Below are 11,957 nucleotides of genomic sequence, written 5' to 3'. Positions count from 1 at the left end.
AGGGAAAATTCAGGCTTCATGGTTTTGATTGCACCCCTTTCACCAGCTCCTCCTTCATTCTGAAATGAATACCAAGGAGACCTGCAGTGAAAAACTCAGCCTGAGTTAGGACTGTGTATTAATTCCTTGAGTAGATCAGTGGCTGTTACATTAATTATCTTTCCTTAGCCACATGTGAGAGCACATTGTGCATCTCTAAGCCATCTCCAGTTATGCTGTGGGTGGGTTGAGAAGCCAACCCCACCAATGCACCTAATTCCTGTCTGCCTTTCAAGACAGAGGGGCAGCTTGAGCTCTTCTTTTGCCTGTGCAGGATCTGTCCCCTCAGTTGTCCTGCCTCCTAGGCTTTACATAAACAGTTCCTAAGAAAAATGGGGGGTACACTTGGGACTTGGGGAGTGGGAGTTGTTTGTTGTTTGTTTTGTTGTGGGTTTTTTTAATTGTTAAGAAACAATGATGGTAGTAGTAAAATTTTGAAATTTATTTGATAGCTATATGAAATTACCTCTCAGCAACTTGGATTATCTTGCTCTGCAGTTCAATCCATGCTCTTTTGTTAGACTTACTCATAAAAGTTTTCTTGTAGGAGCAGATGAGTAGCTTGATATTTCTAGCCATGAGTCACAAAAGTGCCACTGCTGTCCGGGGATGCGCTGATACCTCTTTTTAGTGGCTTCATTTGGATGCATCTGTTTGCTCCAGCTGCTCCTTACTTCTCTAGCAGGCTCCCAAACACAGAGACCAATGAAGTAGCTTAGAATGATGTATTTTTATTTCTTACTATTTACTAGATAATATATAGTGTTTAATTAGTTTATTACATATAATTTAAGGAGCTTAAAATTAGAGCCTTTTAGTGTAACCATCATGATTTGGTCTTTGTATCCAGCCATTAACATCTTTCATTACCTGATGTCGTGCTATTCTAGATGTTTCCTGTTTGTAGAAAGGCCAAGTGTAGCTCTGTGCAAGTCACTGTTGGTGCATACTCAAATAGTTCAGTCACCAGCTCTACAAAGTTAGGTGAGATCTGTGGGATAAATATTGAACTTCACAAAACTAACAGTATCTTTTTTTAGCTTAAAACTTGGAAAGGGACCTTTCAAAATTCTTGCAGTGTTACAGAGCTGGGGAACATTTGTCACAGTCCATGTCCTACCTTAAATCTCCCTTCAGAGGTAATTAATTGTACAGTTTTTTGTGCAAGGTAAGTAAAGTCAGGCAGCAACAGTTTCTAAGTGTTTTCTTGAAGACCTTAAAATGAGAGATTTCTGTCACTGGTTCTTAAAAAAAAACCAACTAAAACTTCACAAGTTGCAAATACTTCTTTTCAGATTACATACTTACAAAAACACTGCTTTTTAGTCTCTTTGTAGTTTGGAGAAATCAGCAATTAGTTTTGATAATTATTTTGGGTTTCTGCCTTGGTTTAGTCTCCCGAATAAGTAACATACTTAAAATACTAAAATACTGTTAACTGCTGTGGTGCACTTTCATTTTTATCTGCAATTAAGTGTTTCTCAGGGTTTGATTGGCTTGTTCAGATCTATCAGGAAAAAAAACAAAAACAAAACAAAAAGCAAGGTAGAATGGTCCTGCTGGTGATGTTATATGGTGAGTATTTAAATGACCTTGAGCTGAAATGCTTTCAGAGTTCATGTTTGGCTTTGTTTTTCTCCAGCTTTGCTTCCCCAATCTAATTTTATCTCCAAAAGTGGTTGTCATGGCTGTTTGCCATGCTGGGAAGTATTATACCATATGTTCGTATTTCTTCCAGTGTTTTTGTCTGCACTTGAGGCTAGTCCAAGTTGTAGTACACAGACAAATTCCTTTGATCATTTTTCTGGTGTTTGGGATCTCAGGTGCTGTGGGTATGTGTCTGCTGACACCTGTCTACGCTGCCTAAATAATCTCAACTTGTTCTTGTTGCTGAACACAAACTCGTTATAGAAGGACATGTATGTCTGCAGTCTGGCATAAAAGTCATCTTGCAGAGGTTAGAGCAGCAGTTCTTGGGTTTGTGGCTTGCTTTTAATCTTGCTAATGATAATCACTTTTTTCTTTGTACACTCTTCAAAGCTGATTCTGAAAGTTTATTCTATAAAGTAATGCTGAAGCCTTGTCATGAGAAAAGAGGTGCTTTCCTTTTTTGAAATTAACTCTACTCTGTTAGTGAAAGGATTTTTCAACATTAGCAAGGCATTAAAAAAGAGTGAATACACAGAATTGTGGCTAAAATAATACAAGAAAGACTTGCTGCGTGTGATGGTGCTTCAAAAATTGCACAACATGGGTTATGCAGATTACAAAATCAAATGTTTCTTATTTTAGTTGTATTTTGGGGGGTTATTTCTGATTTTTAACCATAAAAGGGCACAGGAAGAGTTGGTCCCTTCTGCTTTTAATGCATGATGTAATTCAGAGTACTTCAGTGATTTTATTTGCTTTAGTGAATCCATTCAGACCTGTTGTCACAGGAGAGATTGGAGGGTAACAGGAACCTCTGTTTGAGGACAAGGGCAGCCCTCTGAGCCTTTTGACCATGGTCAACTCCAGTAGCATCTATGCAACCTTTTCCAGACACAAGCATGAGTTCCCTCTGCCTCACTCAGAGCCAGCCAGGAGCTCAGCAGCTGCATTGGCCCAGATGTCTCAGAAGGAGCTCATGTTTGCCTACAAAAAGTCATGTAGAAACTGTGCCTCATGCCAAATCTGGTCTGACCTTTTTCTTCCAAGCTCATCTGTCAGTGCCTGCAATTGCCCAGCCATCTTTTCCACCCTTGCAGTGGGGTCAGATGGCAGCACATCTTCACTGTTAGCACAGCTTTCTTTTACAAGCTTCACTCCTGTAGTATTTGAGCACCTCATGGTCTTTCAGAAAGATACTACAGTAAACCTCAGAGTTGTCCTCGTTCCTCAGAACTGTGACTTGGCTTTTACAAGGCTTAGTTTTTGAAGGTAAAATCTACCACGTCTCTGCTTGCTGAATGGGTCCCTAGTGCTGCTTCTGGGGTGATGTGCAAACCTTCCCTGTGCTGGCCATGGTCCTGGTTGGCAGAGCACTTTGGCAACCCTGGCTGCGTGTCCCTCACAGGCTCATAACCACATCTGGTCTGTGTGACAGGAGATGAATGAGCAGGTCCTGATTGAACTTGTATGGACTCCATCTTACAGCAGGTCTTCTTTCCCCCTCCTCCCTCCCTCCAGGAATGGATTGTGTTTGGATCGCCTGAAAAATGGTGTGTAAGAAATGCTCTTTAGTTAAAAGAGCATTAAAAAATAGCTTTGATATATATTAATTACCAATTTCATTTAATAGCATAATGACTATTATAGCATTTATAAACAAAAGACAGTCATAAAGCATTATTCTGACTGTTAATTAGCTCTATTTATTCTCCAGATTAGTTTTTAAATACGCCCTCTAGATGCCACTTGATACTAATTGACAGAGTTACATTATTATCTTTATAGAAAAGCATTTTTAATTAAATCTAAAGCAATTTCAATTAGCATGCGTTCTTACAGAAATTTAAATCTGGTCAGATGCTTCATTTAGCCTTAGAAGACAACGTCTGCTGACATGCCAGTGTCACTTCTCCAGAGGGCCTTGACGTCTTTTTTGGAGATTATTTTTCAAAGTTTGTTTTCAGGGAAACTTGCCAGCATACTCTGGTGTTTAATATTTATGATGGATTTAACCATTTTTTTATTTTTTTAAAGTCTAAATATTGATGGGAATCCACATACATTGCATTGAGCTGGGATGAAAGCACCAAAGACATGTTCCTGCAGCTCACAGGCTTTTGCAGTCCCTGGTTTTGAGTGGTGGAGGAAGGTTTGCGTGGGAGGTAGGATGGCATGGGCTGGATGCTGTCCAGTTGCAAATCAGCCATGCTTTTTAACCACTCTTAAGATTACCATTTTGCTTTGCAATGATAGGATTACTCATAAAACCACAAAGTCCCTTTTCTGTAATGGAAGAATACAGGGATTGCTCCCAAATTGCTCCCACTCTCAGTCTCTGAAAAAAGTGGCCCTCACTTAGATATTTATACTACCAAAGCATAAGCTTTTCTTTTAATGTAGCCTCATGACAAAAAAGTGACTAAAGCCTTTCCCTGTAGCAAACCCTAACTAAAATAGCTGTATTTAGAGTGGAGAAGGATGCCTTTCATCTTCCAGTGAAAAGACTTCTGGAACTTCTCTGCAGGAGACATGACCCACCCCCCATGCATTGCAGACCTCCCCAGCACAGTGATGGCTAAAATGTACCTTTGTTCTCATCCACCCCTAGCAACCCCTACCTTCAAATAATTTATTATCTAGGAGCTCTTTTTCTATCTTGCAGATGTTCTTCCACTGTAGCATGTTCCCTCTGGGTGATGAACCACATGGAGCACACAAATGCTAACCACAGGTTAGACTTTCAGGACTGTTAGTCTGGGAGCATTCTTCATTCCAGTTTCTCTTCAGGTGCCTGGAAATGCACCTGAAATGAGGAGTCAGCTGTGGAAATGTTCCTGCAAATTTATCAACAACTTTGAAGTAATTAATTCCCAGGCACATTTCCAGCATTTTATATATGAGCTGTTTATTAAGGACTTTGGAGGTTTTAGTAGAAAAACACCAATGATAAAAGCAACATAGCTCAAGCTTAGAGTCAGTGGGATCACTGCTAGATTGACTCATAGAAAGCTTTTTCAAATGGGAGTTGGGGTCTTCTCTTGCTGGGGGCAGAGGGAATAACCTGTTCTGTATTTGCAGGATGTGAAGTGCTGGGTTAGGTACTCATGGAAGGGTTAAGAAAGCAGTCACAGTGTCCTTCACTTTGGACAAGAGGAGAACATGATTTAAAATTAATGTGGTGAACTAATATGTCTATGTAAGCTGGCCCAGCTGTCTCTAAAGCTTCACATCTACAAACATTTTCAGGGAGCTTGTAGTAGTTTGGTCAGGGAGGAGCCCTGCAGAACTGTGGCTGCAAAGCCAGCCTTGTTAAGGGACTCTGCTCACATTCCCTCAATATTACAAGTTTAGTATCTTCTTGGCTTGTCCTTTCTACCTTATGTTTGCTGCAGTATTTACCGCAGAGTAACTTTAATCAGTGCAAGGGTAGTTATATTTCATTAAAATAATACACAAAGCTATTTGACTGGTACTAGTTATTTCAGAGGGTGGTGTAAGTTAGAAATGTATCAACTTCCAGGAATTACCCCCCATTTTTGCTGCATATACCCTTCATAAGTGATTATTTATGGGTCAGGACATGCAAGGCTGCCCTTTACAGCAACCATTATGATGTGGCAGAGGGAACAACTTTGGTAGCCAAGTGTTGAAATCAGGCTGGATCCAGAGAGGAAACAAAGCTTTCTGGCCTCACCATTGAGTCTGCTGTAACCTCATGTCCGAGGATAAATGCCAAGCTTGAATCTTTGTGTTGTGCTTTTTGTACATTTTCCTGAAAAACATGTCCTTGCTACAGGTCTGTAAGTAGCTTTTTCAAAGGAGAAATGGTGCTGCATGACTGATCTCTTAGCAAACGGAAACATTTTCCTTCTTTGATCCTTTTCCTTGACAAAATCAGCAGAGAGGGAGTTACTTTTAACACAAAGATGTCTCGGTGCCACCACGGTGTGGCCGTGGTACCTTGCTGGGGTATCTTGCTCTTCTTCTGGAAGCAAATGCTGTGCCCTCAGCCTGGGGTTAGAGGCCTTTCCCAGTTCTTCCACTTGCTAATGAACTCCTGCTTGCTCAGGCTCCTTCAAAGGCACCTGGGTTGCTCCAGAGCTCCCTTCTGTGCTCTCAGCAAGGGAAAAGAGTGCCACGACTGTGCTACTCACAAGGCTTGGACAGGCACTTGACCTTTTGCTGGAGATGTATGAACTTCTTTAGAAAGTAGCTTCTAATATTCACTAGGTACTGCTTATAGGTAATTCAGCAGTAATACTAGTGCAGACCCAGAGCCATTGCCAAGGTGTCATGTAGTCGTTGGTCCTCTGGAAAAAGGACAGAGAATGAACTTAGGAAAGGAAGGAAATACAGTGAGAAATGAAGATACCAGGTTTTAGCAGTGGCACTAGCAAGGCTGGAAACAGCCTCCACTGCTGGTAGCATTCAGGCATAGCAAGAGAGTTTCATCAAGTGACAAAACATTTTTAAAACTACATATAAAAATATGATTTGGTTTAATTGGATGTTTGTTTGGGTTTTTTTTTTCCCAGAGGCTGTGGGGGGATTTCTGGATGCTTTCTTCCAAATAGTTTAGTTGCTTGTTTTGTTGGGTTTTTTTCCCATTGTATAAGGGAAAAAATTAAAATGACCAAATCTTGAGCAAACATACAATACTTGAATGAACACTTCTGGTTCCTTTGCTGCCTTGAGGGCAATAGGTGTAGATGCTGTTGTCCATTCCTTTTAATGACTAATTCAAATAACATTGTCCTCCTTTTTCAAAGTCCACTCAAACAGATTGTAAACTTATCTTTTGTTGGAGGAAACAATGTGTGTTGGGAGGGAGATATACTGGAAGTTTTCCTTGTGTTTGCTTTTGCTTCAAAGTACATTCTGGACAAAAAGGATAGCATTTATGTAAAGTGTATAGGTTTCTAGTCCAGGCTGAAATGTGTGTTCAGATTGCATTACCTTAATCCTGTTTAAGGAAAAAGAAGAATCATCCACCATCAGATTAATATTGACTAAATGTCACAAGGATTATGAAAGAAACATACTGTACACTTGCCAAACACTGAAATCAAGTTTAAAAGTGTGGCAGATTTATGTTTTATTTCCTAAGTGTCTTCCACAGCCCTCACAACCTGATCTGTCTGAAGCTCACATAATATTCTCCTTGATAAATTTCTGCTGTGTATTCTTACTTCAGGTGCTCTCCTGAGTTTCTTTGCAACTTTGCACAAGAATGCCAAGAAGAGATTGAAAGGAATTCAGTGATGACATTGCTATTCTCGAACTGCAGAAAAGTTTTGAAGGATCCCAAAATTAGTCAAGGAAATATCTAGAGGTCAGCATAAGTTGTAGCAACCGTTCTTTGTATGTCTTTTCACAGTTTGGATACAAGCTCTTCTCTTCTTTCCTGTTATTCCCTTTATGTTTCTCAGACATTCAACTGCTGGAGCTAGGCAGCTGAAGATCAGTGTGTGTCTACAGACACATACATCACTAATGATCCACACCCTCATCTCAGAGCTTGCAGCTCATCTTATTGTTTGCAATAAGTTTAAAACCAGGTTCCATTTATTTCTTGGGATTATGAGTCACATAACTGCTTCTCCACCCTAGAGAGCTGGAGAGGCTGGAGGCACAAGGAGCTCCTGGCTGACCTAGCTCAACCACAGCCTGAGGGTTGATTCACTCCCCATGTGCATACAGTGCTAAGATAAATATCTAAAAGCTTCTAAATAAATTATATTACATTTTTAATATAAACACCTTTGGTGATGTGGGTCATTATATCATTAGCTAGATTGTCCTTAAACAAAAAACTCCTTAAGACTTTGACAATGAAGGCAGACAGACAGACAGACCTTTGCAGTGAACTATTTTTGTAGTATCCTGGAAAGAAACATGAATGAAGCTTTATGGCTTTTGTTCAGTGCACTGACTTAACCTAGCCAGGCTATTATTGCTGGGCCCTGAAATGGAGCTCTTATTGATTTCAGATTTGATGGGATTCAAAGGGAGTAACAGCAATTACTATGTTCATCCATTTAAAAACATAAATTAAGGATGAATAAGGCTTTTAAAGCTAGGAATTAAAAGGAAGGCGCACAAATCATTTCTACCTATATTGTATTGGATTTACTTCCTGGACATCTATTTGCACAGACACCTTTCTGAGACTGTCACGTATTACCCTGATGAAACCTACAGAGGAGAGAACCTCGTCAGACAGCTGTTTTCATGAACAAATTGCTGAATGTGTCCCGATCAATAATAGCAGAAGTAGAGGTAGTTTATGGAGATCACCAGCATGCTACACATTGTGTCTTGACTTTAGATAGAAAAAATAGCAAATCCTTCCCCTTCTCCCCTCATTTGCACAGTGCTGCATTAAGGCAGAGTGCTAAAGAGAAAATACACTTAAGCCAACTTAATCACCAAGTCTGTGACAGGGCTCTGAGACGCCAATTTCATTATAAAGCAGTGATATACAATGCTAAAGGTGTGCTGTGTGTCTGGAATTATTACTAAAGGAATACACAGAGTGGGAAAGAAATGTGTTGTCTAGGAAGAAAAGAAAAAGGTTAAGAGAGGAATAGCTAACCAGGTGCATCTGCACCTGAGTGGAAACCTGATTTCTCTCCTTGGTGGTTCTGTTCACCCCCAAGTGCAATTCAGCTGAATGCCACCTACCTTTGACTGCAGGAGCATCAATCATTACTGCAAAAATACCTCTTGTTGCCTTTGAGCTCCACTTCTCTCCCTTCCAACTGATAGCAGTAGAAGCCTAGAGCAGGTTTTGTGCAGAGGGATCAGTATGTGATTGGTATCTTGCCATGATGGCTGGACCCCGGTTCTGGGCAGGGGAAGCAGAGATGGCCTTTGATTTTGCAGCAGGGAAGGTGACAGTACAGTGTCATACAGCTCAGGTACTTTTGCAGCACACAGGAAAAGCAAGAGGTAGCTTGGAAAGCTGAACTGTTGATGCCCACTTACCTCTGGTTGGATTTGTTGCTGGTCAAGAGGACGCACATTCCAGCTGAGATTTGCTCATTTCTTGGGATGTTTGAACCTCCTCTCTCCCCTGTGGAGTTGCTGGCATCCAACCAGAGCCTTTGCATTGGTGGGGTGTTAGTGATCTCCTTGTCTTTCCTCACAAAGCTCATGAGATTGATCAACCAACTCCACATTTGGATAAAAAGAATTAGTGTTTCAAAAGGCTTCCCCAGCAAAACAACGTGCACACACAAAACATGATGCTTCTGCTTTGTTTCAATGCAAAACAGGGATAAAAAGGCACCTTGGTTTTCCTTTGTCTTGGATTCGAGTCATAAAGCAAGATGATTGGCAAAAGCCCAACCCACTAGATCTTTTTTGTCGCTTCCATGTTGGAGGCAAGAGGGCTGTGCCAGGTGTGTGCTCTGCAGCAGGGAAGGACAGAGCCTTCCTGTGCAAGAGCTAGAGCTGTTCAGAGGGTGCAACAGACCAGTGGCACTGGAGGCTTCTCTCATGGGTGAGGAATGGGAAGTGGGAGGTGAGAAGAGGTTGAGAAGGTGGCTGTTACTTCAGCAGCTCACTTGCAGTGGTCCAAACTGCAGTCAGGCTTCTCTCCTGGATGTGGCAGCAGGCTCCTAAGAAACTAGTGCCAGACCAAACGCAAACTCTTATTTGGCAGCCCTGTTCTTGTGCAGTCTTTCTTCTGAGTCTCAAATGAAAGAAGAGAAAGAAAGAATGAGAGTAATGCCCAAACCCTGAAATTGAACCCTAAATATTCCCATGTCATAGGGCCTGTGATTTTTGTTCTTGCATGAAATGAGCACATATGGAGGTCTTTGATATTTGTGCCCCCACACCTTTTTGCACCAGAAGGGGGAGAAAAAAACCCAAACACTCTTTGAGTGAATCCTTATGGTGATTCAAAACACTTTAGGTAGATCCTGTCATATGCTTTATAAGTTCCTGACTGATTGTGTGGAATTAAGTTATTGGGCAGAGAACCAGCTAATGGAAACACATTGGAATCATTTTTGAGGGACATTAAATGGAACTTAAAATAAAGCTGAAATGGCTTTATGGATTTTTCAGTCCAACTGTTTATGAACATTTATTGGTGGTAAATTACACAGTGTCAGAAGAGGGAATCAGTAGGTATGGCTTTTAAAAGAAATTGCTGTGATATAATACTGTGAGAAAGAATAAATTATTGCCTAGGAATGTACAGTATAGCATGTTTAAATACAAATTATATGTTTGTTTACTGCTAACTGTCTTTGTTTGGAGGTAAGTTACTCTTAGCAGCACCAGAGTCTCATAAGTTGAAAAAAAAAATATTTTCAGTATTTTGCAATGAAATAGAAATGTTGTGTTATGCATTTTTCATGGTAGATAGCAGATGTTTTAATAAAAGATCATTCAGGAAGCAGAAGCTATGTTTTACAATAATAAATTTGATTTACATTTACTTTGTACTTAGTCAAGGGAGGAGAGGGGCATAGTAGCTCTGATTGAGAAGGGATATTGTAGCTCCTAGTTCTTGAACTGTTGGATCTGTGCATTAATACCATTTGCCACAACTTGTCATTCCTTAAGTAGAGGGCAGTGAAAAAAAGACCAAGGGAATGCAAGCAAGAGTAAAAGGCACTTTTTGGTCCTGCAAGTCTTGTCCCCTGATTTTGAGACACCACATCTTAGAATCATGAATTTGTCAAATCTGCCGGATGGTCTGTCCCATCTAACTGAAAAGATGCTCCCATTTTTGCTCTTCTTTTGGCTAGAAAACACCTTTTCTTCCTGAATGTATTTGGGACTAGTTTATTGCCACTTGCTCTTATGCCAACATTGGCCTAGAGCCAGTAGTTCTTTTTCCTTTGTGTTATTTATCCTCCTAATCTATTTATACATGGTATTTGTATCATTCTGAGTCATCCTGATACTAAGCTAAAAAGCCAAGTCCTTCCAGTCTTTCTTTGTAGGATAGACTTTTTCTGTTTGAGTAGGCATGACAGTATTTACTCTCTGTGTGCTCTCCTCACTGGGGAGGAGCTGGGAGCTACATAATAGTTCAGGGATTCACTGATGATTCTTAAAAGAATGTGTTTTGTTTTGGTTTTTTCCTATTAGACCTGCCTCTTGCCTTTCAGTTTAGTGTCATGTTTGCCTTCCCTTTGGCCCTGTCCCACTGCCAGGAATCATGAGCAGTGTTCAACCTTTACCCAGAGATATTCCCATCCTGGAAGCATCCAGTATGAAGAAGAAATTTTACTACTTTCTAAGCACATGACCTTGGACTTCATATTTTTAAATTCCACCCCATCACTCTTCTTCTACTCCCTGAAGTCAAATTTTCTCCAGGTCCATTTGTTTCTCTGTGATATCCCAGTTCTCCTCTGCAGAGCAGAATAGCCCAATTCAGTGTGTCAACAGCACATTTCCCTCAAACTTTCCTTCTATTTTTGCCAAAGCCATTAGTAAAACCATAAAATGAGGTCACTTTCTCCAGCCTAGTGCCTTCACTTTCAACAGCATCCAACAGTGATGCTCTCACAGCCTGGACGGGGACTTCCATGGTGGCCAAGAGCCAGACTTTGACACAAGTGTCCTGTATAGTTGAATCTGTCCAAGGCAATTTTTTCCATTAGGAGGCACTGAGGGAGCTGCCAGTCCCTCAGGCAGAGACTGAAACTCTTCAGTGTAGCAGAGAGAGGGCTGGTGGGAGTGGGCACGTTTGAGGTCTATAAAATTTCCAGTGGCACAGAAAAAAGATGATGTTTTTTTCACAGTCCAAGGCAGAACAAGCATCCAGTGAAATCATGAGGCAGCTGGTTGAAACCTAGAGAAAAACTTCGGAGTATTTAATTCATCTGTGAGCCCCATGCTACAGAAATGGGGACACTTAACTGATAATTAGGTGAGGTGAGGAAAGCTTATTAGTGTCTCTAGAGGCTGGATGACACAGCCAGCTCACAGAGTCCCTCAGCTGCTGACAACCAGAGTCAAGGAAGGGATCAGTCCTGGTCCCTAGGCATTCCTTCATGGCTAACGTCCTACTCTGTGACAGGGACAGGTGGCCCTTTGGGAGATCTTATGTTCTTAAAGTAGAATAATAAGAAATTATACTGGCAAGGGAGGAAACCTTATCAAGGCAGCTTGCGTCTGCTTCTAATTTGTATCGAAGGAGAGAAGCAAAAGGATTTGGAAATCTCATTCCAGTTCCCAATGCATAAGGGCTCTTCCATGCAGCTGAGAATGAAGACAGGAGGAAAGAGTTTAAGAACTGT

At 40.9% G+C, this 11,957-nt stretch overlaps 1 protein-coding gene across 1 annotated transcript in view; it reads left to right on the top strand.

Annotated features, from left to right (window-relative positions):
* Window positions 1-11,957, top strand: part of SGCD (sarcoglycan, delta (35kDa dystrophin-associated glycoprotein)) — a 195,005-nt gene that overhangs the window by 150,356 nt on the left and 32,692 nt on the right. The gene's annotated exons all lie outside the window — the stretch shown is intronic.

This window comes from Chaetura pelagica, unplaced genomic scaffold (genome assembly GCF_000747805.2).
Source record: "Chaetura pelagica isolate M959 unplaced genomic scaffold, ChaPel_1.0 scaffold356, whole genome shotgun sequence".
NCBI classification, from domain to species: Eukaryota; Metazoa; Chordata; class Aves; order Apodiformes; family Apodidae; genus Chaetura; species Chaetura pelagica.
Note: the sequence above shows the minus strand (reverse complement) of the source record. Positions and strands in the feature narration are given on the sequence as shown.